Source organism: Hakea prostrata, unplaced genomic scaffold (assembly GCF_041222555.1).
Source record: "Hakea prostrata isolate BN-2017 unplaced genomic scaffold, UWA_Hpros_2 contig_66, whole genome shotgun sequence".
Classification (NCBI taxonomy): domain Eukaryota; kingdom Viridiplantae; phylum Streptophyta; class Magnoliopsida; order Proteales; family Proteaceae; genus Hakea; species Hakea prostrata.
Genome location: NW_028291185.1, coordinates 51,704 through 79,313, shown reverse-complemented (window position 1 = coordinate 79,313; position 27,610 = coordinate 51,704). Strand labels below are relative to the sequence as shown.

Genomic DNA, 27,610 nt, shown 5'->3' with positions numbered 1-27,610 from the left:
CTAATTGTTCAGTGTATAGATTTTCATTTGAAGGTTGTGCTTGGTGAGTTAGTCTAGTGCTCAGGAAACAGCTTCCCTAAAAACAGGCATAGGCCACATACATTTGATCTTTCCTGACCATGCTAAATGGGGAAGCCTTGTGCACTAGACATGGTCTTGTTGGAAATGTCTTGTCAAGTAAATTGTAAATAAATACAATTCTTAATTGAGAGGAAGGTTTCCCATCTGAACAAAAATTTCAGATGTCATTCTATCCATATTTCTAAGAGTTGAGAATGCTCCATAAGCACCAGGTAAATAATATTTCGGAGCTACCCCGTTACATTAGTGACCTGAGATGACATAAAAAACACAATTTGACCATAGGTGATAAAAAAATTTTCATGAGAAGTTTACAGAGAAGAAATTGAGGTCAGTTGTTGAAGTAAATATAAGCATGTTACATGGTTATTGTTTGTACCTCTGCTTTTCCAGAAATTCTTCCTCCACCATTTGAAGTGTTTGATAGTAATGTATTCCAATATTCTCCAGGTGCTCCACACTGCATTAAAACAAACATTTTAGTAAAATTGTCGAAAGAAAAGATGAGAAGTTAGGCTAGTCTGATAATTAGATAGTAAATAATTTTTACCCAAGTCTTGATGCTGATGCCATTGCTGATGTTACTCTACTTAAAGATGGAAGGCATCCTCCAGGGAATATGTATTCTTTTATAAAATCAGAGCTTTGCCTGTACTCGTTATACCGTTCATCAGGTATTGATATAAACTGCATACAAGATCAACCATGGTCAATGACGGCTTTAATGAGCCAACACTTTGGTTCCATACCAAATAAATTAAGAAAATATGAAAGAAATTGAATGGGAAATTTCTACTGAAAAAGAGTTATATGTGTTGAGCTAAAACTGCAAGCTAGTCAAGTGGATACATCACTAAGATGCATGGTGTAATTGACAAACTGTCTGGTTAACCTGTAGAACAAGAAGACCATCTTCATGCTTACACGACTCACAACAGCCAAAGAAGTCCTCCATGAATTCATGACCCAACCCCTTCTATCATCTCACTGTCAGAATTAAATCAGAAATTAAGCTTTAAGCACAAGTTGAACACTAATTGATATTGGGTTGCTCACCCCACCACCCCAAAAAAAGCATAATGTAGATTTTTATAAAAGGAAATTAATGGATACTGGAATTGACCAGAACTCACCATGATATAATTCTGTTATACTTGCAGGAGCCAGGCACATTGTCTGTAGTCACATAGAAGGAATTTTGTCTGGGTCCTGGAAGTAAAGTCAATACAAGTTTTACATGAATCTTGACAATTAGGAGATATTTCTTATAACAGAATCAAGTCCATAGGGAGATGCATATATAAATTGCAATGGGTTGGCAAAGCAATCATGTGAAGAATCCACATAGGGGGTTTCCATAGAGAATTTGAGGTACTGAAAAAGGGCACAAACCCAGTGCACAAGGCTCCTGCTGCTGTAGTGTTTGCCAAGGATCATGCTGCATGCAGCCTTTACTCTGGTTTTACAGGGGAGATTGTTTCTAGAGTCAAACCTGTTAAAACAGCATTTTAGGCAAAATAAAGCCATGAGAATTAGTGCCAGGCACTAATTGAAGCTGAGAATCCTAGAATGAACAGGATTTGGAGTTCCAAAATCTATCTCATTTCTATGTTATATTCTTAGTTAACTTCTACTTGTAAATTCATCTATAAATAGTGGAAGTATTTCCTCAGGTCTACACCAATTCTGGGTCAAGTTTCCACACCAAAATCATGGCTTCTCTCTTTCCTTTCTCACATCCATTCACTCCAAGTTACAGGACTCATTACTACTTTGTCACAGTAAGCAACCCTACCATTGCACCAAGTCATACCCTCACTTCATATGGTATTCATTTTGGCTGTATTTTTACTTTCTCATGCCCTGATTTGAAAGAAGAAAAGGATACGGATATAAGGTAATAAAACTGAGAGCTTTGTGACACATAACTAGCATGTACAAAATCATACTTGGCATATGACAGAGAAACCAATGCAACTAGGGATTGACTAAAAGCAAGAATGATAAGTCAATCAGATATTAGAGAAGTAAAAGCCTCATATTGTTAAGGATCTTTGAGGCCCTGCTCATGCATCTTCTTTGGGCTGCTGGAAGCCCCATCTTCTTTGGGCCATGCCCATGTTGCATTAATCGGTGCTTTTTAATCTTTGCTTTTATTTTATTATTTGTAAGCGTGTTAATTACTTTTGATACAACTACTTATTGATCCAAAAAAATAAGGAATCAAAGGAAGAAAGAGGTGAAAAGACAGTTAAGCAATAGAGCTGAGTGTATTTTATAGCTGAATCTTACCCAAAAAAAAAAAAGTATTCTATAGCTGAATGTTTACCTTCACATATAATAAGTGGACAAATCAAAGCTACACTCCAGAAGGTTCACAAGAAAAAAGGAAACCATCAAAGTGCCAGGCGTCCATATAAATTATTACGCACAATGGAGATATTCCACACTACTACCAACACCATGGTGGGAGATCTGCGAGATATCCCTTTCAAGTGGGAGAGGAAATGGAGGTCGAGGGAAGTTGGGATGCCAGCTATATCTAGCCTTACCGGATCTCGTGGAATACTCATTTTTCATTTTTACAGGATTTCGTAGTTTCACTTCAACTTCTCTTAACACATCTACAACATTGAAGGAAGATCAATCATTCTCTGTTTGATCTTATGAATTTCGATTTAATGACTTTTATGAACTTCTAATAGTTATAATTTTTTATTCTATTGTTGAAAATTGAGGTTGTGATACTCATATGGATGGAATTTTGATAACATTTAGGTTATTTGATGCATTTGATACACTTGTTTTTCATTTATATACCTTAAAGGTTCAATATTACATGTTGTATAACCTTGCATTCCCTAATCCTACAATACTTGATTTCACACTATGAGTAGACTTAGAAATCATACTTAAGGTTGTTTCCCGACAAATTCAAGGCCACCAATGTGTTCAAAATGCCTTAAATAGGCTAAATATCAAGTTTCAACCCAATTGGGACCTAAGGCCACAAGGTTAACAAAGGGTGTGTATATGGGGCCAAGAATGGTATATCTTGGAAGAGATCTCGTCGAGATGGTCGAGATCTCGGTTTTTCAAGGTGGTGAGATCTTGCTCGAGGCGAGATCTTCTACTATGACCAACGCTCGGGAAGACTAATGGTCAACGGGGCCCACAACTATAACCCTACTTTTACAAAACTATTAGTGAGGATCATGTTCACTAATTGTTTTTTATTAGTATAATTAAGGACACCAAAATATATTGATTAGCATCATTTCCATATAAGTTTAAGAAACTCAACACCAATAATTTTATTCATGGAGAACTACACGGTAGTCAAACTTCTTCAAACATTTGAGAAATTCTGAGCGATATATTGGCAATACCAAATGAAAACAAAGAGCTACAGAAAAGAATAGCATTGAAAATTTTGGCAATATATATATAATGGGGGGCTTCTGCTACACAGATAGTGCAGTTTCATACCTTGAAGTAGGGGTACCGTTAGTTGGATAAAAATAAGAAGAAGGGAGGGGGCAGATATGTCATTTTACAGGCATGAAGTTACAATAATCTAACTCTTGTGAGGGGTGCCATCATGATTTGGAATAAAGCTGGTGTTGTGCCTATCATTTGCACTACTATATGCATGAAAAGAACACAAGCCTTATCACTACTTGTTGAAGAGAGTTTAAGACCTGAAGCCCTGCTTCCTTTACTTTTCTTTCAGCATATTCCAATTGCTCTTTGGACAGAGTGAATTCCAGTGTACTTCATCCAGTTCGTTTGAGCTACTTCAATGGCTAAGCTTCCCCAGCCACACCCAATTTCAAGAATTTCATGTGTTTTGTCAATTCTGGCCTGGATCGTTTACAAAGGTCAAGACAAACAGAGACCATGTCTGATGTTCTCCAAAGATATTTCAACAAGATTGTTGTCAAGAACTTACTTTTTCAATCAGAAGAGAAATTTTCCTCATTTGTGCAGTCTTTAAGTCTTCATTTTCCTCCTATTGGGTGATTTTGCACTGAAAGTATCAGAATTAGGAGGATCTTTCAGATTGAATTAAAAAAGGAACCAATTAGCTTTCATGTATTATCTAAAGATAATATGTTTCAAGGAGAGGAGGGAACCTTAAATATTGCAGGCTAGTAGGTCATCGTTTCATCCAAGAACAGAGCGAAGAGGTCATTCACTCTAGAAGACCAAAAATGGGGGAAGAAAAGGACAAGTCTTAGGATCATATCCAATGCAATCAAATCGACAATAATTTCTTAAGAAAAAACAAAAACCACTTATTATAGGAAACAATGCCATATTCTGAAGTGATAAATAAGAGAGAACCAACAATAGCAAGAAACTTGAACAAAAAGTTGATGGATATCAAATATAGCATGATATAAGAATTTTGGAAACTAACAGCTCAAGTTGATCTTCCAAAATACATTCCAAGGTGCATTTAACACATCAAGCCAAAATGCAATCAATGTTATCACAGAGTGAACAAAGCCTTTTAATGATATGCAAATACAGGACCTACAGGAAAAATGGGCCTGAACCACATTACAATTTAGTTTAATGATTGATAGTTAAAAAAATAATAATAATTAAATAGTAACCATTCATGATTAACATGATCACCAGTTTTGTGACATGTTAAGCATAGTTATTTCATGAGACCAAAAACTGGTTAGGCCCTAAATCAGATATCAGAGTCCTTTATAAAAGCAATGAACTTCTGAACATAGATGATGTTATCCATCAAAAAAACCTTAAAATTGGAAATAAAGTTCCTCACCCTAATTAGTTTATGAATGCATAAATTGCCATAAAGCATGTTCGTCTCCAGTAGTCCAAAGAAACCAAGTGGAAGTCCTTTTCATAATTTTCAGTATTCCTGTTCTAATGTGATATGCACAGTATGAAGACCTTTCTGTTCAAATGTGTATAATATTCCTTTTTTTTTCCAACAGTATATTAGAAGAATCAAAATAAGAACAAATAGCATAACATATCTTGGTTGCCACATGATGGCACTGGTGATTGTTTGCTTTCAATCAGCTCTCCAAGAGCTGGGAAATTTCATTGGATCAGAGACTGAAATAGCCTTCAATGTTCCATATGTGATTACATACTATGATAAAAGTATGCTCACCAATTTATAGCATTCACACAATCTCTTACTTGTGATAATAAATGGAGATGATCATTGCTTGGGATGTTTGGTCACAGGTAATAAGCACATTCCTACAAGCTGATAGACATTGTAGAATTGCAATTAATTTGAGGCACAATACACGTCTGTCGCAAACTTTTATCAGCAATTCAGTTCTTGCCGGAGATGACAAAGTCACAACACAAATGAAAGTCAAAAAGACATTTCAATGTATTTTTTATGCAGTATCACTTGATTGGTTGGACCACCATGCTAGACTTTGGAAGCCCAAACCCAGAAAGAACTGGTCCAATCATTTATCATCCAACAAGGGTTGGAATTAGTTCTACTTATTTAGAACTATATTTACTTTGGGGTGCCTATGAAGGAATAAGCTAAAGTTGGAGCTTGACTTGCACTTTGTTTTCAGTTCCATAGTTCAACTAGGATATGTGTTATTTTTCTTTATTAACATGCTCGTGACCAAGCAATGGACAAAGTGATTTGAATAGAAGTCGAAGTGTTCTCTTTGACAACGTCTGCTTAGGTCCGGTTTACTTCCCCTATTGGTCTATGACGTGCAACTTTTCCCCTTTCTCCCCCTTTCTCCACACCGGCTTACCACCAATTTTCCTGGATCAACCACAAATCTAATAATAGATCAATGGTTGGCTACTTGACTTAAAAGGGAAAATAAGTTGCCACTTCATACAAAATTAGACAAAACTTCAATCAAAGCATCTTAATTTAAATTGTAAGTTATACCCACCAAAGGATTTAGTGGCAGTGCATTAAAAAGACAACAGAGTCACAATAATTTCCTAACTGGGAAAAACAATAAAGAGATATTCATAAAATTGACACTAAAGGAGCAGACCAAATCATAATGACGGGAGATGTTCCTGCGAGCTTGTGTGAGAGTGTTTTGCCTTGAAGCATGCCGCAAGAAATACTTGGCAGACGCAATTGCAGCGGTGAAGAGTAATGGTGTCCACCAACCCCTGTGACCAGAAATTTTTAAGCCTAAAAATAACTGAGTTTTCCTGTAGATAAATACTGTAACTCTGAAGCATATCTAGTGACTAGAAGAATACCTTTTATTATTGTTCTTCATGATAGATTTATTCAAATCCCTGTTAGCAATGAAAATCTGCAGAGACAAATTTAGAAAAGGAAATTTTGGAATAAAAATCTACTATAACTGTTGAATAAATTGGATCTCAGACGGTAAATTTACATTGGAACAATAACTTCTCCATACCATGAATAAATTTAGAAGACCTTCTTCCTTATCAATAAAAGAGAAATCACCATTTATATATGCATCTGCAAGACCTAAATCAGCCTGTGTAGCAACCTGCAAAGAAGATTCCAATGATGTTTCATAGTGCAAACATTTTATGTGTGTATATATGTATACATGAAAATTTCTTCGCCATTCTATAATGCAAAAATTACACTTCAACCAGTAATTTGCTTTTATCCTTTTGCTTTCCTTCTTAACAATAAATATCTACTCTACAGTCAAAGAGAATGTCAGGGGTACATACCTTCCAGTAAAACTTGGGGTTGTGAACTTTTATGACAGCTTTATGAGGACAGATTTTGCTAGTTCCTTCAAAAGAAAGAACAGTTCCTCCATCTTCTAACAAACTGCACATTCCAAAATACACCCTTTTTTATAACTAAAAAAAAGCCAATGTGGGACTTACCAAAGAGAATGCTAAAGTATGCAGGCTAGACACACACACACACACATACACATTCTGTAGATTAGTATAAAAAGGGCAAACCCAGTGCCAAAGGGTTCTGCACAAGCAGATTCTGAGGGGCAGTTTTCCTACACAGTCTTACCCCCAACATTTTTTGTTGGGAGGCTGTTTCAATACTCTGTAGATTAGTATATTTATCCAAAAGTACATTAATCATATTTCATGCAAATGATCCAAGAACATAATATTAGGCTAACAATAGAAAAAATAAATTAAAATGTCCACATGGTTTTAGAAAGAGTAGAAATGAGAAAGTGAGCAAGCAAAGGATCATAGACATTGTCTCAATAACAGACTAGAAGATTTTATGGGATGGCTGATGCACTAAATAAACAATAAAGACGCCAGGATACTGGATTGGTCTGTAAGCTTATGTTCCACACGAATTAAGAAAGGCCAAAAGGACATTGATATATGTAAACAAAAGAATGATGAGCAAGTTATGAATGGATTGCCAGCTTTAGTTGCTTTATACAAACATTTCTTATAATAACTTGCACCAGCCAATGTACCTGATTATTTGGAGAATTCTACAGTCAGAATTTGAGATGGGGCACATGGTTTCAAGTATTCTAGTGAGAATCTTGCATTGAACAGAAGCACATATTCAAGTTGTTCCCATCTTTTATCCAAGTTATTAGCTCTTCTTTTTTTCACCAACAACTTTTTTTTTGCTATTTAACTTTGACCAACCCATTTTTGCAAACATAATAATTTTGAATTGCATTTTCATTACATCATACTATTACCACAAAAAAAGCAGCACCTACCATGAGATGACACACATGATGATTGGCGTTTTATTATTTATTTCACCATATGAGAGCAATTCAAAACAGTACATAGTTTTCTCCTAGTCTCAATAGTCCAAGGAGTTCAATTGTAATAGACTTGAACAATTTCTTGAGGAATTCCAGCAAAAGATACACATCAAACATTTTCAGGGTTGGGGTGGTAGGTGGGGCTATCTGACTATTACAAGCAAGAATCTATGAAATGAGTTGGTATATTCAATTTTTAAGGTGTGAACTCACGTCAAACATCCCGTTGATATAAAACGCATAAGGAACCTAGTTACAAAAAGGCGAGCTCCTGTTTCTGCCAGAGAAGGTACCATATGTTTTGGGTTTTTTAGAAGAGCAAATTTCTTTCCAATAATATTATGTGCAACAACCAAGCCAGCCTGCAAGAGATTTACACTCATGAGTAGTGCATGAATGAACTGACAAGTTCTAATCAAATGAAAGACACAGAGATTAAAGAAACCAAGAAAATGGTACATACTAGCCATACCCAAAAATGAGTTAAACCAAAGAAAAAAAGTTTCCACCTTTTTTTTCCTTCCACAAATCATGATGAACAATTTATTAAATTAAAGTTTTAAGACAGTTCATTAACTGAAGGGCAAGAATTCTTTGTAGGGGGAAGTGGCTCCTGTGCGCATGGGAGGGGCCAACTGAAATGCAAGTGCAGCACCAATAGGGCGACCATTACCTCTTTTCATGGGGCCAGGACAGTTATCCACCCCCCCATTGCACAATTCCCCCGCAGAGAACATTCTCCTTGGCTACAAGATGGAAGTAAACTTAGTTTATATTTAAGAATTAAACCATCACCGTGAGACAATACAGAAAGATTCCAATCCTTACCTTCAGCCCGTCCTCGTGGAATCCATAGCCTGCATAAGAAGGAACCATAGTAAAATAAATATCTCTAAGTTTCTAAGACAAGAAAATATGCATAGCAAAAATAATGCTACACTCTTTTATGCTAAGGCTTTAGTTTTCTTATTTTGACACTCAAAAAGAAGAGGTGTCAAGCAAAAGACAGCAATATAATAACTTGGTTCAGTGGCGTTGTCATACTTCAGTTGCTTTGACATTCCACTTTTGAACACAGATTATCAATCATGCTAGTATTTAAAGCCATAAAGACTAGCTCCAAAGTGCTGGACATATTTTCCTGCAGCTTTAGATAATTTTGCTATGTTAATTCAATATTTCCCAAAATACTTCCATCTTAGGCTACATTTACTTCTGGCAAAGCTCCAATTTTACAGCTAGCAGCCTTAAAAGAGGCAATGTTAAGAATTTTTAGTTCCTTCTACCAATACCATTTCTATAAACTTATGCTAACTCAACTTCCATTTTAACCCTAATCACTGTAGTATATACAGACATCGAGATAAACCAATGCCCACCCTGATATGCGCCACAGAACCATATGCCTCTCTTCCCTTGGATTCTATCAAGCTCGAGCAAAGCTTTTGATGCAGCAACGGATGGGACAGGATGGCTTGTTGTCCATTTAAGCATGGTGTGTTCTGGTGCATGGGGTGGATTGAGAGTCACAAGAAACGGCAAATCAGCTTCGCCAATGTTCTGCAAGTTCATGGATTTGATGAAATAATTAGAAAAATACAACTACAGGGAAGAGTTTCAAGCTATTTTGAGGTAATTAAAATCTGAAACTTAATTGCAATCATTATCATTTACTATGCCAGTGTCTACCAGCTAGTAAGAACATCATATAATGACTATGTTATTGATATAAAAACCCAAATACCAAATCCTATATGCTTTACGAATGAATTTACCAGTTACAAGCACCCATTGGAAAAGTATGATCCATACCTGGAGCACATTAAGCCAATATGTCAAACATACTTTGTTGTGTATAGTTCCAAGAAAATTCCATGCACTCCATGCTGCTGGGCTTTGAGGCATTAAGGTTTTGTCACGGTGAAGGAAAATATCACTGCCAATATAGGACATCCTTCAACCAGTTTAAACTTACTAGAAAGAATGCATTTATAAATTGAAACACCAAAACAAGGGAGCACACTCAAATAAAATTGTTAAGAAGGCACAGTTGGCAATCATCCTAAAAGCTGCTTAGGGACTAAACAATTGCAATGACTAACTTCAAGAAGAAATGAAAAGATAAAGCTTGTGGTAATGAGTTGCTGGACATGCCACCCCCTCCACCTCTCTCTTTTAGCGATTTCTCACTTATCCAGATGTCATGTCAGATCCCCAAGCAGAAATATTCATAATTTTTGCATAAAAGCTGCCAGATAAATTTCTTTTCCTAACATGCTTCTATGTTATGGAGTTCGGATACAAGATCATATCTGAAGCCTTTAATGTCCCTACTTCATACCTGCATGCATTGCTTACTAAGTTGTTTGCATTTTTTGGCAACTGCAGTGGCATCTGGGTTTAGGAACCAGCTCTGTGAGAAGTGGGATGGTAAGGCTGTGGGCATTATTGCCCCTCCCCAGACCCTGCAGTGGAGGAAGCTCGTGCACCAAGTATGCACTTTTGCAATGACATTGGATTATTAACTTGCAATTTCAATTGGAAGTCGTGTATTATTGCTACAAAGAGGACAACTCGCAGATCCATATCAGCTGAGTCAACTTATCTATTTCACGGTTGAACAATTCGAACTCTAGGTACAACAAAAACCCACGACATAGATGTTTCCGCTATGTAAGATATGTTTTTTCCCATGAGATCGCCGACTTGATTCTTAACCTCTCCAATGAATATGTGTAGATGCAAAAGCAGACACCAGAGCAGAAAGGGAAATCTTTCATGACAGAAGACATACATCACACCACCTAAAAGTTAAGGTTACTTTCCCAATAGATTAGTCAAACAAACTGTTAAAGACAATGAAAGCTGGAGATTCCAGCTGTCCAAGCTATGTCAAACAACCTAGGGCTACTTTTCCTATGGATTACGCAAGACTGAGTAAAGATAATGAAAGTTGGACAGTGTAGCGGTTAAGGCTACAAAGAAACAAGAAGAATGAAAATGTTGCCTACCTTACACATCAATTTAACCTTTTCTTTTCCTCTCCTATTTCACTAGAATAGTACTCATTACTACTATAAATCTTTAGTTTATCAAACATAATAATGTCACTTGATCCCCTGGTGCAGATAGTTCACCTAGAGGGTTTATTTTATTAGGACTGTGTTATGTAGGTGTTGGTCCTTCGATCTTGTGGGTTTACTTTGCAATGGGCCTAACATACAAGTAGCAAGTGGAAAACTGGATCTTCTTCATTAATTACTTAGGATTCTGTTTTTGAGTAGGGTCAACTTTAAGCCCATATCTATTTGCACTAGTAATGAATGAATTAACCGAAGACATTCAAGATGAGGTCCCCTGGTGTATGCTTTTTGTGGATGATATTGTGTTGATTGATGAGATCCAAGTGGGGATTAAAACCAAATTAGAATCATGGAGAGTAGCTTTGGAATCAAAAGGTTTTAAACTTAGTAGATCAAAGACAAAATATGTAGTTTGTACCTTTAGTCATGATCAAGCAGTTGATGAGTTGGTGATACTTGAAGATAAAGAGATTTCTCAGAGTGATTGTTTTAGGTACCTAGGATCAATCATAAGTAAAAGAGGTGATTTAGAGGATGAGGGTTCCCAAAGAATTAAAATAGGGTGGATGAAGTGGAGAGATGCGTCCGGGATCTTATGTGATCAGCGTATTCCATTAAAGCTTAAGGGAAATTTTTATAGGACCGTTGTTCGACCAACTATGATGTACAGTGCAGAGTGTTGGGCTATTAAAAAGAATCATATAGATAAACTCAATGTAGCAGAAATGAGGATGCTAAGATGGATGAGGGGCAAAACTAGGATGGATAAGATAAGAAATGATCATATTAGAGTTGTTCTGGGAGTTGCTCCCATAAGTGATAAGCTTTGAGAAAGTCGTTTGAGGTGGCACGGCCACGTTCAACGGAGACCCATAAATGCCCCTATACGGAGAAGTGATATAATCCATATTGAAGGAACTAGAAGAGCTAGGGGTAGACCTAAGATAACCTTAGGAGAAGTGGTGAGAAAGGATATGTATAGCTTAGGCCTTGTATCTAGCATGGCCTCGAATAGAACTGATTGGAGGGCAAGAATCCATGTAGTCGACCCCATTTAGTTGGGACGAGGCTTGTTGTTGTTGTTGTTTTGTTTTTTAGTCAGTTTATTTCATTATTTTAGTATCCCCATCAGTTTATGTTACCTTGATGGTTAAGGAGTAAGGTTTTTCAATTTAAATGGTAGAATTGTCCAAAAGAACAAACTCGACTTAACGCTGGTAGTCTCCTAGTAATATTGTGTTTTTATATTTTATTTTTGTTTCCTATTGTAACTCTGATCAATATTAGATCTATATAAATAAATTGTGTTCTCCTTGGGTGGGTAACAAGCTTACGAAAGCCTCCAAGGTTTTCTGCAAATCATCTTCTTCTTCGGCATCCAAGAAGGATGTCGTCTATTTGGGGAAGATATTGAACCATGTAGCAGTGGCCAATCGCTCTGATATGCAGAGAAAGTTCTGGAAACCGGTGTGGGTTTTGTTTGGCAACATTTTGGTCGGCAGATCCTTGCTTTTGTTAGACATGGTTATTTCACTTTGTACTTGTAATCTGTGGGGTTCAAATTTGGTCAAACCCTTTATGTGCTGTGGATACAGCCCTCTTTCTAGGGACCCTGGGCTTGCCCATACCTTGGCCTGAAAGACCCTCTCTATCACATGCATGACAGATTGGTCAAATTCCACCCTGGGATGTTGGATGTATGCATTCAGATCTCTTGCTAACATGTAGTTAACTCTGTATTTCCTTTCAGTTCTTAATGAATGATGCTCATTTTACCAGAAAATAAAAATCATCTTCTTTTGCCTCCTCTGTTATTCTTCTTATTCCTTTCTTCTCATTATGCCTCTGCTTCTGCTGCCACTTTACGAGTGTCTGAGCATGTTTTTTCCTTTTCTATACAAGTTTGTAGGGTGTTACAGTCATGTACACAAACTTGATTGAAGAGAGAAGAAAAAAAGGAGGGGGGGTGAGAACATACCAGTTGTACCTTGCACTGCGAGAGAGTACGGTGAGATGCCTTTTGTGAGAGAGGTAGGTAAGAGACTCGACTCTGAAGAGAGACTACCCTATTATTTTCCTCCCCTAACTTGATTTCCTACATTTTATTTTACTGATTGTGAAGTTTTCTGCAAAACTGAGAACCGTTCAAAGTATTTACTGTTGCTAGACCTGAATTTAAAAATTCCCATGTGCACTGGTTATCACTTGTTACTGGTCTATCCAGAAAGAAAGTATACCATAAAACCTACTTCCATGTGCAAACTGAAATACATAGCTAATGTCACAAGGACAAGTTGTCTTCTACCTGACCCATAAAACTGATATGACTTAGTGTGTCCTATAATATCTATTTCATTTATAACTCCAAGGAGGCGGAAGATCTTGACAACTTCCAAAGATTATTACAAAGCTACAAAATGCATAGGCTATGAAGGCAGCACCTATAAACATATTGAAAAGCACCAAGCACTCTAATTTCCTCGTATGATGCTTGTTCACCCAATACACTTAAAGCATCTGGTGCGTGTGTGGCTATTACACACCCATCATATGTCTCTTGTAAGCCGTCTACATCTAATACAGTGCAACCTGCAAATTTAGCAGCAAACGTTTTATGATTGTGATTAACAGTGATATGTCATAAAATAAAATTCAAACATAACTGAGAATATTATTCCTTCTAACATTGTAGTGGTAACACCAATAAAAAAATATTGAGAATTTTTAAAAATTAATTTCACCAGCAGAAGCTCATTTCTTAAAAATCTTCAGGTGCAGAATTGTATTGGCTTCAGTACCAGATAAGATAAACCTATCATCACAGGTTTAAAATCATTCATGCAAAAGCTACATTTCATTTTTCTTTTACTGCGACACAAATTCTAAAGAAAAAGGAAAAGAAGTCTGCCATTGGTCTCCTCATGCTACTCTGCTTAAAAAACCATCCTACTTCTGCTTCCCCCACCCCCAGAAAAGAAAAGTTCAAAATGAAGCCTCAAGCAGCTCTGCATTCAGATGTAAGCATAAATTAACACATAAAACATGACATGTTCTCTCAACATCACATATCATAACTTTTCTGGTGTAAAAACTTGGATCAAATGGAGTCTCAGCAAGTTAAAGAGTCTGCAAGATTGAATATGGAACAGCATCCTTTCCATACCAATATATCCATGCTTCAAGATGCACGTGTGCAATAACTGACTCAATAACTACTAAATCAAAGGAAAGGTTAACATCAACAAAGGTGAGGATTCTCCCTGTCTATCTTGAAATTTGTGAAAGACCCTTATAATGTATAAAGCAAGAACCAGCTTTTCATGCACAGGTCTAAGATAATTTCCAATAAGACAAACTTTATAAGGCTCCATTTGTTCTGAGGAGAGTTAGGTGGGGTGGGAAAATGCTGATGGTAACACATCAAAATCCCAACCCAAAAATCTCACCATTATCCTATCCAAAGTCCCACTAATTGGATACTCTAATGGGAAAGGTAATTTTACCTCAACATTTGCAACCCCAAAAACACCATCAACGTGGGTCACATCTTCCCCGTAATTCCCTTACCTTCCCCTCTAAAATCAATGAGGCCTAGAGCGATAAAATGAGATCTCATGATTTCTGGATAGTACATTGAGTATTCAGCCATGGAAGAACCTTCTTACCCCCATCATAAGTGGAAATAGACTGCACTGCACATCCTGTTCTAATTTGACAACCTTTACTCCCCAGCTCTTCTTGAACCTGTGAATTTTGTTTTCCCCATGTTAATTACAAGTTTATGATGAATGATTTAGCTGACTAAAAGATATAGGCATAGTGGCAGAAAAAACTAAAACATGTAGTAAGATAAATAATTTAGGGATTTTTTTTTTAAATGCAAATGGATATAAAAGAAGAACCTTGTTGACATAAGTATGTGAACGCAATCTGACAGTTAACCATTGTGGACGGCCAAAAAGCTGCAGCATAAACCAGAGTAAATTTACTACATGTTTCAAACATTTATATAGTTTGGACGGAAAAAAAACATTTATATAGGAAACCTCTGGTGACAGTTGAAAATAAGTTTTGAGCATTAAGGAAAAATGACAAGACTCAAGAAAACTGGTAAACTTAAGGAATTTACCTGAAGAAGATGATGATTCCGGCAGAATGAAAGAACAGAGAAAGCTGAAAAGGTCATCACTCCTTCTGAAGGGCAGGACCAGACTGAAGCACATATTGGCACCTGCAAAATTAGACACCAGTGACATAATTGTATATTGGTCGAAAAAAGGAAATACGCACTTGGAAGTACAAATTACCAAAAAAAAGAGCTATTAAGGGGTAAGAGATCAAAAGCCATCAGAGATCTCACCAGATAAGCCTTCTGAAATAGATCAGAATAGCCACGTGATTTGATGAAATGTCCCAAGGTTTCATTGCGATCAAGATCAGGGTTGTTCTCAAGCTCTTCGAGGTACCTACACATCAGTTTATTCTCTCTAAGTCAAAGAGGTTGTAACATAGGAAAGACGTGCAGTTCATCTTCACTCTGCTGAAAAATTGGGATTCATCTTACAGGATTAAGTCATAAATCAGAAAAGGGACATGAGTGACAGGCCAATCAAAGCCAATTAGTTGGATAATTACTGCCAGAATTTCTGATAAACTTCAGATGTTGATGAAAAATCATGTTACACTTTAATTGTCATGTAACTAAATCCTCAATGGAGCATTGTCAATTTACTATGTGAATGTGGCTTGAAACCTGTTATTCTCATCTTGCAGTCTCCTCAATTTTTTTCAAATTTACCTCTAGAAGTGAGCACCAACTACAGGATTTCTTTGATTTTGTTAAGGAAAGAAATGAAAACATTTTAGCTCAACATAAGAAATCCCTAATAGCCACCTAAGATTTCCCGACAGAAAATGTGGAGAAATTACCAAAATCTTGGCCATTGTTATCAACGAAATATCAGATTCTAAATCATATAGTTTGTTTGCATAACAGAAACTATCTTATTCCAAAGGTGATCCCCATACTAGCTGGAATAAGAAATTCCACTGATTTGATTTCTAGCAATGTGATAATTGCCGCATCGACCTTGAGCTCTAAACCATCAGCTGAAGTCAAAAAGACTTACATATCTTGGCTGAACTGTTTCATGATGCTTTTAGTACTCACTTTTCCCTTCACAACTCTATCAAATCCCATAGAGTTGGGATAAGACTAAGTTTTTGTTCCTCTCTACATACATGACTCCAATAAGAGCTTTGAATTCCTGTGTTCGCAGGCTCAATCTCAAGCAGTCAAAATGCAACAACTTCTGCCAACCCTAGATTTCCTTCATGCAACATGCCAAGTGCACGCTAGGCTGAGGCCTGATGGGCAATGCTAATAATCAGGTAGTATCTTCAAGGAGGTCAGCATGACAAAGGAAGTCAATGGAGCACTCACAGTGCTCCACTGTAGGTTCAATGTAACCTAGCATGAGCATCAAATGGATTAGCTAAGACCTCATCCACCAATCCTTTACTGGAACAAGCAGTCGAGATACCAGTGAAGGTGATACAGTTTGCTTGAGACTATGATCCAATCATCATAGACTTGCAAAATCTTGTTATCACATAATTGTAGGATGCCACATCCTTCCTGTGCATCCTATTCAGAATAGAGTCAATAGACTATAGCAATAGCTTTCTTCAACGCTTCTACATAGCACTTACATGTTCATAGCAGCATTGCAAATATGGATACCATCAGACACAAACCCACCTTCACTTAGTCTTCCATCCACACACAGAAATAAACAGTTCCCAGTAGAGCAGCATCAGCAGAGATCAAAACCAAAATGGTGATATCATACAGCAGCCAGCATATAATGGAAAAGTTTAACAGCCTCAGTTGGTTGTCGTTTCTGAATTTGGCAAGAATAATGGCCATTTATGATACAGTTTCTCTCTCAACCATGTCATTTAATAGCAAACTTGCACTTGCCATTCACAGTCCTTTGAATGATCACCAATTATTATGGTCCATAACACTGTATTCCTCCCAGGCATACAAAAAAATAGGCTGCTATATGTCTCCATATGTTCCACATCCCCAAACCACCAGCTCCTCATTGTATTCCAGGAGAGAAGAGCTTCTAGGCCTAGTCCAAATGTCTGTGCTCTTATTTTTTTTTCATGTCCATGGTAGTCGAAATGTCCCGGTTTCCATTACTGTGCAAAAATGGTAGTCCAAGAAAACCACCTTTAAGGCAATCCCTTATCAAACATAAACCTTGATTGCTGTTGAGTATGGCTCATGCTTCACATTGTGTTACAGATGGACACGGGGTCCCGTTCCCTAGTGAGCAAGCGGGGGGTCCAGGGAGGCCGCCCAAGCGGGGGTATGGGGGCAATGCCCCCATAGCCTGTAGAGGGTCCATTTTTATGTGGGACTCGGAGTTTCTTTACAGTTTGGACTTGGGCCAATAGCCGTGGCTTAGGGTTTCTAAGCATTTATATATATTCTCTTTTTTCTTTTTGGTACAAAGGGGCTTTATTAAGCCGGGGGATTGGGACCTCTTCACTAAGAGGTGTTGGTTTCAACCACTAAACCAGTTGTTGGCATTTATATAGATTCTCTTGTAACAGAACATTGAATATAGTGAAAAACCTAATGCTGGACGCAGGTGAACCAGGTAAAATCCGTGTCTCCTTTTCTTTCTTTATTTTCTATTTGATTGTGTGTGATTGATCGCTCTAATCCTAAAAATTGCAACTTCTATTCTGCCGTATTTCACATAAATGTCCCCATAAATCTTAGTTTGACAAAAGCTGTACGCAAATAACTCAACTGCAATAAAAAGAACATCTTCGTTAACATATTTACAGACAGCCATAGCATGAAAAGCCTCTGATGGGTTAGGCACAGAAAAACTCATCTGGGCAAGTCACCTTGTTGAGAAAAGGGCGGAAGCAAACTAGGTTTCCCAGTTCCAATTAAACATGTTAGACGCAAATAACTCAACTGCAATAAACGAAACATCTCCGTAACATATCCATAAAAATTGAATTTGAGCACTCTTTAATAAACGGAAAAATCAGCTCAATTTAGCTTGTCCGATGATACCTCCCTTCAACCTTAGACATTCAAGTCGATGTTCATATTCTCAAGCTTCACACACTCCAGAGATTGAGACTACTTCAGATTGCACAAAGCCCACAGAACCGTGATCGACCATTCTTTTGTATCCAGTAATAAATCATCAATACTGTGGGAATATGACGTTGGATCAAGAAGCAAGAACCACACCGTTGAGAGGCGAGAGCTACCCAGGAAAAGGCGGGAAGAGAGAACAAAAGGTTACAGGGTGCCGGGACTCGACGTGGCTTTGCTAAAACGGATCGACAGCAGGGAGAGCCACCTTGGGGTCGTGGGGTGGTTGTCAATAGAACCCGCCCTAACTTGTCCTGAACCTAATTTTCAATTGAAGGGCTTGGTTTTGGTTACAAATAAATTGGCCCTGATATAGGTTGCATGGATTTTGATTTAGGCCCTAAGGCCAGCCAGGGCCGACCCTTCCCGATCTTAGTTTAATTACTTAACTTCTCGATGCATGAGGGGGTATCATGTATAACGTATTGTTCATCTAATATGATGTTTTTCTTTTCTCTTTTTCTTGATGTTATGTTCTCATAGGCATTCACTTTTTTGGAATTTACAATTTGTATGTGTAGTCCAGATTCTCTCCACCCAGGCAGTGCCCGTCCTCCCATCCCCCATCTCACAAATGGCTTGCACATGGTGCAAAGATAAGGCTGTGTCAACTCAACAATGAGGGTGGAAAGATGGGGATGGCTTGTCTGGATGGAGAAGAACTAATTTCTTGCATGTGAATTATTTTCAACGCGATTAGTAAGAAAAGGAAAAAGTATTTTCGACATAACAAGACCCATAGCTATTGTTGTATCAAAAAAAAAAATTAAAAAAATAAAAAATAAATAAAAAAAAGAGAAAAAGAAAAAAAGAAGAAAGAAAGACCAATAGCTATTTGAAGCTTTAAACCAAAAGTAGATAAAAAGTTAGCTCAAGTTGGACCGATTAGAATTAAATTAGAATTAGGTCAAGTTAGAAGAACTTACTGGAGAACATCAGTCTTGAACTTAAATATTTCCCGAAGCATTTTCCAGAAGAAAGGACTGAATGCATTAGATTTCTGCGCAAACAAGCTAGATAACCCATTTCGGCTTCCCCATTCGCAACCTTGACCCTTGTCTAAGCTCACTGCGAATGACATATCCGAAACTTCCATCTCTACTCCAAGACTCTCGAAGAACTCCATCATATTTGGATATGTTACCTATTCATCAAACCCAAGCAATTCCCTATTTTAGTAATTCCAAATAACAAATCTCTACTTTCCAATTACTTTTGTTTCATCGTTTCCACTTTGGGGCCATTCTTTTTAACATTTACTTAAATTTCGTTATATCAATAACATTTTTCTCTATAGGTGAAAAAAAATTTGTTGGGCTCTATGATAATAGACAATTTTATTCTCAATTGGTTGACTAGTGGTGTATAATCGGATTCTCAATAACCAAGATAATATAACTAAAATGATCTTGAAGAATAGTTGATAGGTGTTTGTTAAAATGCCTGTAATTTTATTATTAAGAAAACAAGTTTGTGAAAAAAGTTGTCAGAATAGTAGGTTGGCAGAACATGTAAAACGCAATTGATGGAACAAAAAATTAATACAGTAGTTCGGACGGTGAAATTCTCTTGACACCACCACCACCCCCATCTTAAAGTACATGTAAATCGAATAGTCTTGCAATATCAAAGTTCATAAAATAAAAGTGATTTAAAGTTTAACTATGCGAAAAATAAAAGATAAACACAAGTCACCTAACCAATCATGTCAAACAAATCAAGGGCTCCTCTATAAAGGCCCATCCCAGGGGAACTCGGCAATCTATGACAAAATCCAGGGGACCAACTCTTACAAGCATCGGATGCGTTGAGATGACAAGGCCCATTCCACATGTTGGTGGTTTAGGCCTGGGTTTGAACACAATAGGTTAATCTGTATCGTATACAATTTGTTTGATTTTGACTTCAAGGGTTAATCTTTTCTTTGTTTTTGGTGAAGGAGCGTTACCCTTCAAATGCACGTAAACAGTTCAAAAAGATTCAGGCTCAAATAAAGGTCATTTTATATTCTGAAATCATTTTTATTTACATCTTTGGATATGGAAAATAAAAGTTCCTTGGTAAATAGAAAATTGTTCTAATTTTTTAAAAAATAATAAAAAATTTCATCATTACTACGAATTTTTCTTTCTTTTTTCGAATGAGAATCAAGAGACTTAAGTCGGTTTATTCAAGCCATAATTAATCCTCTATGCATGAACTTATATCGTGGAACAGAAAGAGGATAACAGAGAAGTGGGATTCGAAGAGTTCTGTAGCACTAGGCTCTATCCTTATAGATAAGGTTTTTAATTAATTATTATTTATGGTAGACATTATTAGATAATTTAAATAGTACAAATATTCATATTTTTCAATATTTTTGTCAAATAACTGGTCTTTTTGGCAACATCTTATCAATTGAACTAAGTGTTATGTAGATATTTATTAGGGTCAAAGATTCTTTCTATTTTCTTATAGTTTCTTTAAAATTTAGTTTATATTCAAATAAATCAGAACTTACTTTTAAATTATAATTCTAAAGTTTCATAGATAGTGGATGTCATATATCCAGATGTCTCAAATTTTTTTTTCTCTCAATCTGCTAGTTCAAGTAGTTTATTTCTCCAAACAATTTTTATTGATTGTACCCAAAAAATGTAAATTGATATTAACTTTCCTATAATATTTTTCTCTCGTCTAATGTTTATGGTTTTGATTGAAAACATTAATGATTTTTCATATAAAAAAAAATCTTTTTTCTCGTCAAATCCTGATAATCCGGGCATGCTAACTGTACCAATAATAAATTAGAATTTAATAGAATTCGTCCAACGAAAAATAGAATTTAATAGATAACAATTCCCCATTTATCACCTAATGATATTAGGACAACGATGGTATCAATTATTTAATGAATTCTGACAAAGATTATTTGATGAATCACCGTATGGCAGTACCCATGGTATCTCCAATTTCATTAAATAATGAATTTTTAACTTTGAAAAAACGAGGCCATATATGAACTCAAAATATTGTAACAGACGTCGTCCCACAATCACTGTTTCCTATAGAACTGTACGTCTTCTTATCTGATGATAAGTTGACTTGGAAAGCTTGTATAATTATATAATAGATTAAATGAAGAAGAGAGATTAGATAATATAATTATAAGTTATATAATAGCTTAAGGCATGTTTAGTTACTTGACTATGAAGATTTCAAAAATCTAGATATTTCAAATCTATAGAGTCATGGTTCATAAAATTAACTGTTTGGTTAGCCTGAATCTTTGACATGAAATTTATATACTCATCATAAAAAAAAACATTTATGGTATCATGATTCAAATGTTGAACACTTTTTTTAGTAGTAAAGATTTCATCTTATACCCATAAATCTGTATGAATCTCTAAATTTCATGCATCCAGAGATTCACACAACCAAACGGGTATAAATTTCTCATTTGTGAATCCAAGTATTTTAAATCTCTGGATTCATGTAACCAAATAAGTCCGAAAATAAAGAAGAGAGATTAGATAATATAAATTAAAATAAATTACATATACACCCCTTAGACGTGTAGATTATAAAATTTATATTCTTTGAATTTTTCTATTACATTTATATCTGTAATATTTCAAATTATATATCATATCTAATCTATACGTTTCTTTTATTATGACAAATATACCCATACCATTAGGAAGAAAAAAAATTCCCATGTCAATCTCCTTTACTCTGCATTAGATTTAATTAAAAAAAAATTGAATTTAAAAAGTGGCATTATGTATGTTAACTACTTACTAAGTCTTTTTTGCTTTACCCAAGAAAAAATATGTTTTTCTATTTAAAATTAATGGACAAATATGTTTTTCTATTTAAAACTAAGAATGTTAGACCTATGGAGATATTTGTATAGATAAAACTTAAGGGCCTGTTTGGTTACATGAATCCAGAGATTTCAAATCTCTGGATTCATTAATCTGAGAATTATACCCGTTTGGTTGTAAAAATCTCTAGATTCATGAAATCTAGAGATTCACCGCTTTACACTAAAAACGTGAATCTGTAGATTTATGGGTAAGGGGTGAAATCCAGAGATTTCAAAAAGGCTATACATTTGCACATTCACAAAAATCACGTCGATCAAATGGTTTTTTAGGATGAATCCACAGATTTCATTCCACAACCAAACATCTAATTTTATAAATTATAACTCCATAGATTTGAAATCTCTAGATATTTGAAATCTCCAAACTCATGTAACAAAACAGGCCTTAAGAGAATATAAATATAATAATTTATAAACCTAAGAATATATATGTAATTTACTCTTTAAAAATTGGTATCCTTACATAAGAAGAAAAGAAATGACAATATATATCTTACAAACACACATCTAAGTTTTTCCTCAACTAATAATGCTATGTTCCTTTTTCATTATTCGAGTCAAGTGAATTTCATGTAAGATGGATCTGTTTGCTATATCTCAAATGTATTGAACTACATAGCTTTGCTAGGTCCAAACTTGTAAAAACAGGTTTGCGTACTGCATTATTTTCATATCAAGCTAACCAAGCATAATGTAGTAGACTATGGATTAGATACCAACCATCGTATGAGAGTCAAACTAACATTAAAATTAATTGTATTTACAAAAATGCCATGAACTTGATTTTTTTTTTTCCATGATGAACTAAGTTGGCATCCTTTACTCTAAGGATAGATGCGTAGAACACTTAGCTTCCCTTACACCCCCTTCAGTACATACTTAAGAGGCCTTCAGTATATATTTAAGAGGGGGTTCACTTGTTCATATTATCACTTGTTTGAAGTGAGTCCCCTTTTAAATGAATGATAGAAAATATGAGGAGCACCATCCTCAACCTCTACAAGAAAATATTCTAAAATTTGATTAGTTAAGGTTTGGGAGGACATATAGGGATAACTGCCATGTGAGTGAGTCCGATTGAAGGGAAAGGCCAAACCCTAAAACACTCTAGACACCTACATGCACCTATGACCTACAAGTCTACAACTAACCACCAAAGAAGTCTCTAATAAGAAAATAATCATTAGGAAGGGGCTCCTTAGATCTGCCATGCACGCGAAGGGAAGGGGCGAACTCTTAATGAGAAAGAAACTAAAGGGTTACAATCACATAGAGTTGCATTAAAACACCACCAAAGAAGTTTGTAATAACAAAGAATTCTCTAGAAAGAGGTTCTTTAGGTCTGCCATGCATGTGAAGGGAAGGGCTATACTCTTAATGAGAGCGTGACTAAAGGGTTACAATCACATATAGAGTTGCATTTAAAAACTCTAGCATTAAAACACTAACATTTCACATGACCTACAAACCACCCAAAGAAGTCTCTGATAAGGAGGAAACCTCCTGAGAAGGTATTCAAATATGTAGAAGATTGTGTATCGATAACATCTTTTTACCACATATCTAGAAGGAGGATCCCTTCTAAGTACTAACAAGATGGACCATAAATGGACATCCCCTTCGCAATATGTAGTGGAGAGGTGTAAAGAGAAAACATTTGTTTACCCTTTAGCCCCCAACTCCTTTGTGAATCTACAATACGTGCAAATTGTGTAATCTTATACTTCTTTGTTTTTTTAGTAAACAAACCAAATTTAGCCATCAGAAATGATTGGGGTACGAATAAATTTATCCTTAGATCTTCTTTAAAAGGATGAATTTTTATACCTGTGTAATATACATTGGTACATATTGATATAGTGGAAACATTCAACGGTAGAAGGATTGCTCTATCAATAATGAATTGTACCTCCTAGTGAAGAGGTCATAAATTCAACTCTTTTTACCAAAAAAAAATAATAATAAATTCAACTCTTCAAGTGATATATGTAAAAGTCTGAATCATCACCTTCGACAGAAAACATAAAATATTATCAACGGGACCCACACCAGTGCCCCCCCTGGTATTTTGTGGTCTAGAAGCTTTATGGGAGCACATCTCCTCAGAATCACATATTCAAACTCTATATATGCCAATGGTGGGTTAGTTGAGCTGTTAAAAGCTCAAACTCCCATGGGGAGGTCTTGGGTTCGCACCCATCCGGTGGCATTTCATTTTTCAGTATTAAAAAAAGCATCAATACCAACAAACTCTAATTAAGGGTGTCAATCGGTACGGTACCAACTTTGAATACCGAAAAGCAGAACCGTATCGAATTTAAACGATATGGTACGGTTTCGATTTCAGTATTAAATCGGTACGGAAAAACGGTTTAAACATTGTATCAAGTGCAGTATAATTTTGGTACGAATGAACTTATGCCACTTTTGTTATTAGTTCATTAAGATACTAATGAAATTGTGATCAACCAATCGATATAATTTGAAATTATCATAGATAAAGCAAGTAAATCTAATTAATAAAGACAAAACAAGTAAATCTAAGAAGATGAGTAAATGATGAAACAAAAAATTGAAATAGAGAATTAGGGATAGGGTAAAGGTAAAGTGTTTTAATTGTAAAATTACAACTTATATCCCTTAATTTGGTATGGTACCAATTCGGTATGGTTTCGGTAACGTACGAATGAGTACCTAAAACCGGAACAATACCGAAGAAATTCGGTTTCGGTATGTACCGTACCGAATTTTGAACGGTACAGTACATTGAAGTTTTAGACGGCGCGGTTCTGTACGGTTAAACGGTTTCGATACGCAATTGACACCCTTTAACTCTATATGTAATAGTCCCTACTTATTAATATAAGTTATTAATTAAAGAAAAAAATGAGAAGTATTAAGCTGTTTCAGATTCGAATATTACCATTTCAATTTTATTTTGCTCAAAATTAAATTCTTCTGATAAATAGATTTCGAATAATATCATTTCAATGATATTTGGTTCAGTTTTGAATTATGACAGCGATTTCGAATTTTACCATTCCAATTATATTAGGTTAAATTTCCGACTTGACGTTTGACAGCGGTACTCAGCTACCTCGGAACTTTACAGTTCTTTTTGTTTTTCCAGAAAACAGTTGCAGTGGTGTTTGGCGCGAACATTATCCTTTTGCGACTTTCGATGCAATGTGAGCCATTCGAAATCTTCAATGAAACAAAATCTAAAAGCGCAAGACCGAGAGAGAAGGAGAAGAAGAACTTACGCGGTTGAAGACCATGAAGCCGAGATCCAAATCGACGCCTTCGACGGTGACGGTTCTGGCATGGCCTCCCAAGTAATCCTCCTTCTCATACAACACCACCTTCACTCCTGCTTTCGCAAGTTCGTACGCAGAGATCAGTCCACTAATCCCTGCTCCGATCACTGCCACTCTCATCTTCACTTAATTGGTTAGCCTCAGTCTAAAGCAGAATATCTTCTTTCCTGCTTCATTAAATCCATAATCTCGAAATCAACACCAGAGATTCAGAGATTTCAGACAGAAGCAACTTTAACAGAAAAGAAAAACAGAAATGCGCTCAATCGAGAACTTCGCATTCCGAATTAAAATTGACAAAATTATAGAAGACGTTCTTGCTCTTACACAGGCCTAAAAAACTAAAAATCGATGGTAAGACTATCACATTTATCAATAGAGAACAGCAAACACTTGGGAGAATGGAGAATACCTAAACTCAAGAGCAGTTTGCAAGTCTGGAAAACTAAAAATCGATGGTAAGACTATCACATTTGCCAATAAAGAACAGCAAACACTTTGGAGAATGGAGAATACCTAAACTCAAGAGCAGTTTGCAACAGATCTGAATATCTTTAACACCACTACAACTTTCAAAATCCAATTAGCAGCCGAGGATAACGAAGGTGCCACTCCAATTCAGATTCCTACATTACCGATTGGTCGATTCTCAACAATCAAGAAAGAAAGAATGATATAAAGAAAGAGCAAAAGAACAGGACATCAGAGAAGACAGGAATACCTTTTTCTCGAGCTTTCCAATGAAACCTTTCGTTTTCTGCTGTCTGCTGTAATTTGATATTTATATGGTTAGGAGTAAGAACGGTTCTCTAACGATACGGGGTTTTATAATTTTCCATTTAGGGTTTTTACATTACGATTCTGTCTTTAGAAAAATATTAAAGAGGTGGTTTTTATTTATTTATAAGTAAATTGAGGTGATTGGTAAATATGCGTGACTGTGTCACTGTGGACGGTGCGAGTAATGGCTTTCTGTTTTTGTCAGCGGGAAGAGACGTAGATGTATTAATAGCCACAGACTAAGGTTACGTTTAGATCGATCAAAACTCATCTCAACAAACCCACCAACATCGGACCAATACCAGGTCCATTTTTGACAAGAAAGTGGACCAATATTTTCTTGTAGATGTGTGCCATGTATTCTAACATTACATCAAATGGTTGAAATCTATTTGTAAATCACATCAAAACCTTTATGTGATTTACAAATGAATTTTAACAATTTGATGTGATGTAGTTAGGACATATAGCACACATCTACAAGAAAATGGATGATCCATTTCAGATAAATTTCCACCAACATCACTTTATGAAAAGACACATAACTGTGTACTAGTCAAATTTCATGTTTAATCAATCCTATATGTTATGCGTTTAATGAGGCCTAATTTTGTACCATCAGTTTTGAAATTATTGGTACAATGATCCATGTATGGGCGGAACCAGAATTCAATATAAGAGGCTGAAGAATGGAAGTCTAGATTAGAAAAGCACCAATGCTTTTTCGTCACACATATTTTGTGTCCTTATAAGACAAATTGGGGGTCCCACCTATGAATTATTTTATTATATTAAAAAACATGCCCACATATATTTTGTGGGGGTCCACACATATTTGAAATAAAAAGTAAATTGTTGATAATGATTTTTTTCCCGACAAGATATAGGTAAATTAAAGCATTAGTATAAAAAAAAAATACACATGACTTCAAAAATCAAATGCAAACCAAAATTTTCTTTGGTAAGAGGGATTTTTATTTGCAGCTGCTCCTACAGACAGCAGCCGAAACGATCGAGATTTGACCACATCCTGTTAACGGTTCAGATTAAAAACTCAAGGGTTTACATAAAAATATCACTTTTTTCTCCAACAGAGGAATAGTAGGTTGGTTAGGAACCTGCTTCTCAATGAAAAAGTAAGGGTTCTTACCGGCGGCATATGTAATATTCCTATCCCTATAAGCGCATTTGTACCAAAAAAAAAAAATCACTTTTAAAATGGAAGGATAATGGAGTAGTTGAGAAGATTCTAGGTTCAATCCGGCAGCATATGTAATATCCCATCCCCAATTTCCCAATTTTCCTATTTTCCAATATATAAAGTGCCTTTGTTACAAAAAAAAAAAAAAAAAAAAAAAAAACTTTTTTCTTTTGTATTTTAAGGGTTTAGAATTTATAAATTTACAAAATCAATTGCCTAACTGAATATAAACCGGCTGCAAATAAAAATCTAAGTTGATGTAGGTTCCACATATATTTTGTGGCAAATCTTCTTGAAAAATGTGGAAAAACCCTTGAAAATGGTTTTAAGA

At 35.8% G+C, this 27,610-nt stretch overlaps 1 pseudogene across 1 annotated transcript; it reads right to left on the bottom strand.

The window, feature by feature from the left end:
* Nucleotides 1–447: 447 nt before the first annotated feature.
* Nucleotides 448–26,094, bottom strand: LOC148999016 (uncharacterized; annotated as a pseudogene). Its single transcript, XR_016171061.1, has 24 exons — nt 26,020–26,094; nt 25,815–25,924; nt 25,245–25,465; nt 19,034–19,251; nt 15,276–15,381; nt 15,045–15,146; nt 14,818–14,877; nt 14,581–14,659; nt 13,357–13,504; nt 9,645–9,768; nt 9,212–9,392; nt 8,661–8,689; nt 8,046–8,194; nt 6,790–6,892; nt 6,501–6,596; nt 6,334–6,389; nt 6,169–6,240; nt 4,218–4,281; nt 4,034–4,093; nt 3,783–3,945; nt 1,215–1,283; nt 974–1,068; nt 632–768; nt 448–541 (listed from the first exon to the last, which is right to left on the bottom strand). The product of XR_016171061.1 is annotated as an uncharacterized LOC148999016 (transcript).
* Nucleotides 26,095–27,610: the final 1,516 nt, after the last annotated feature.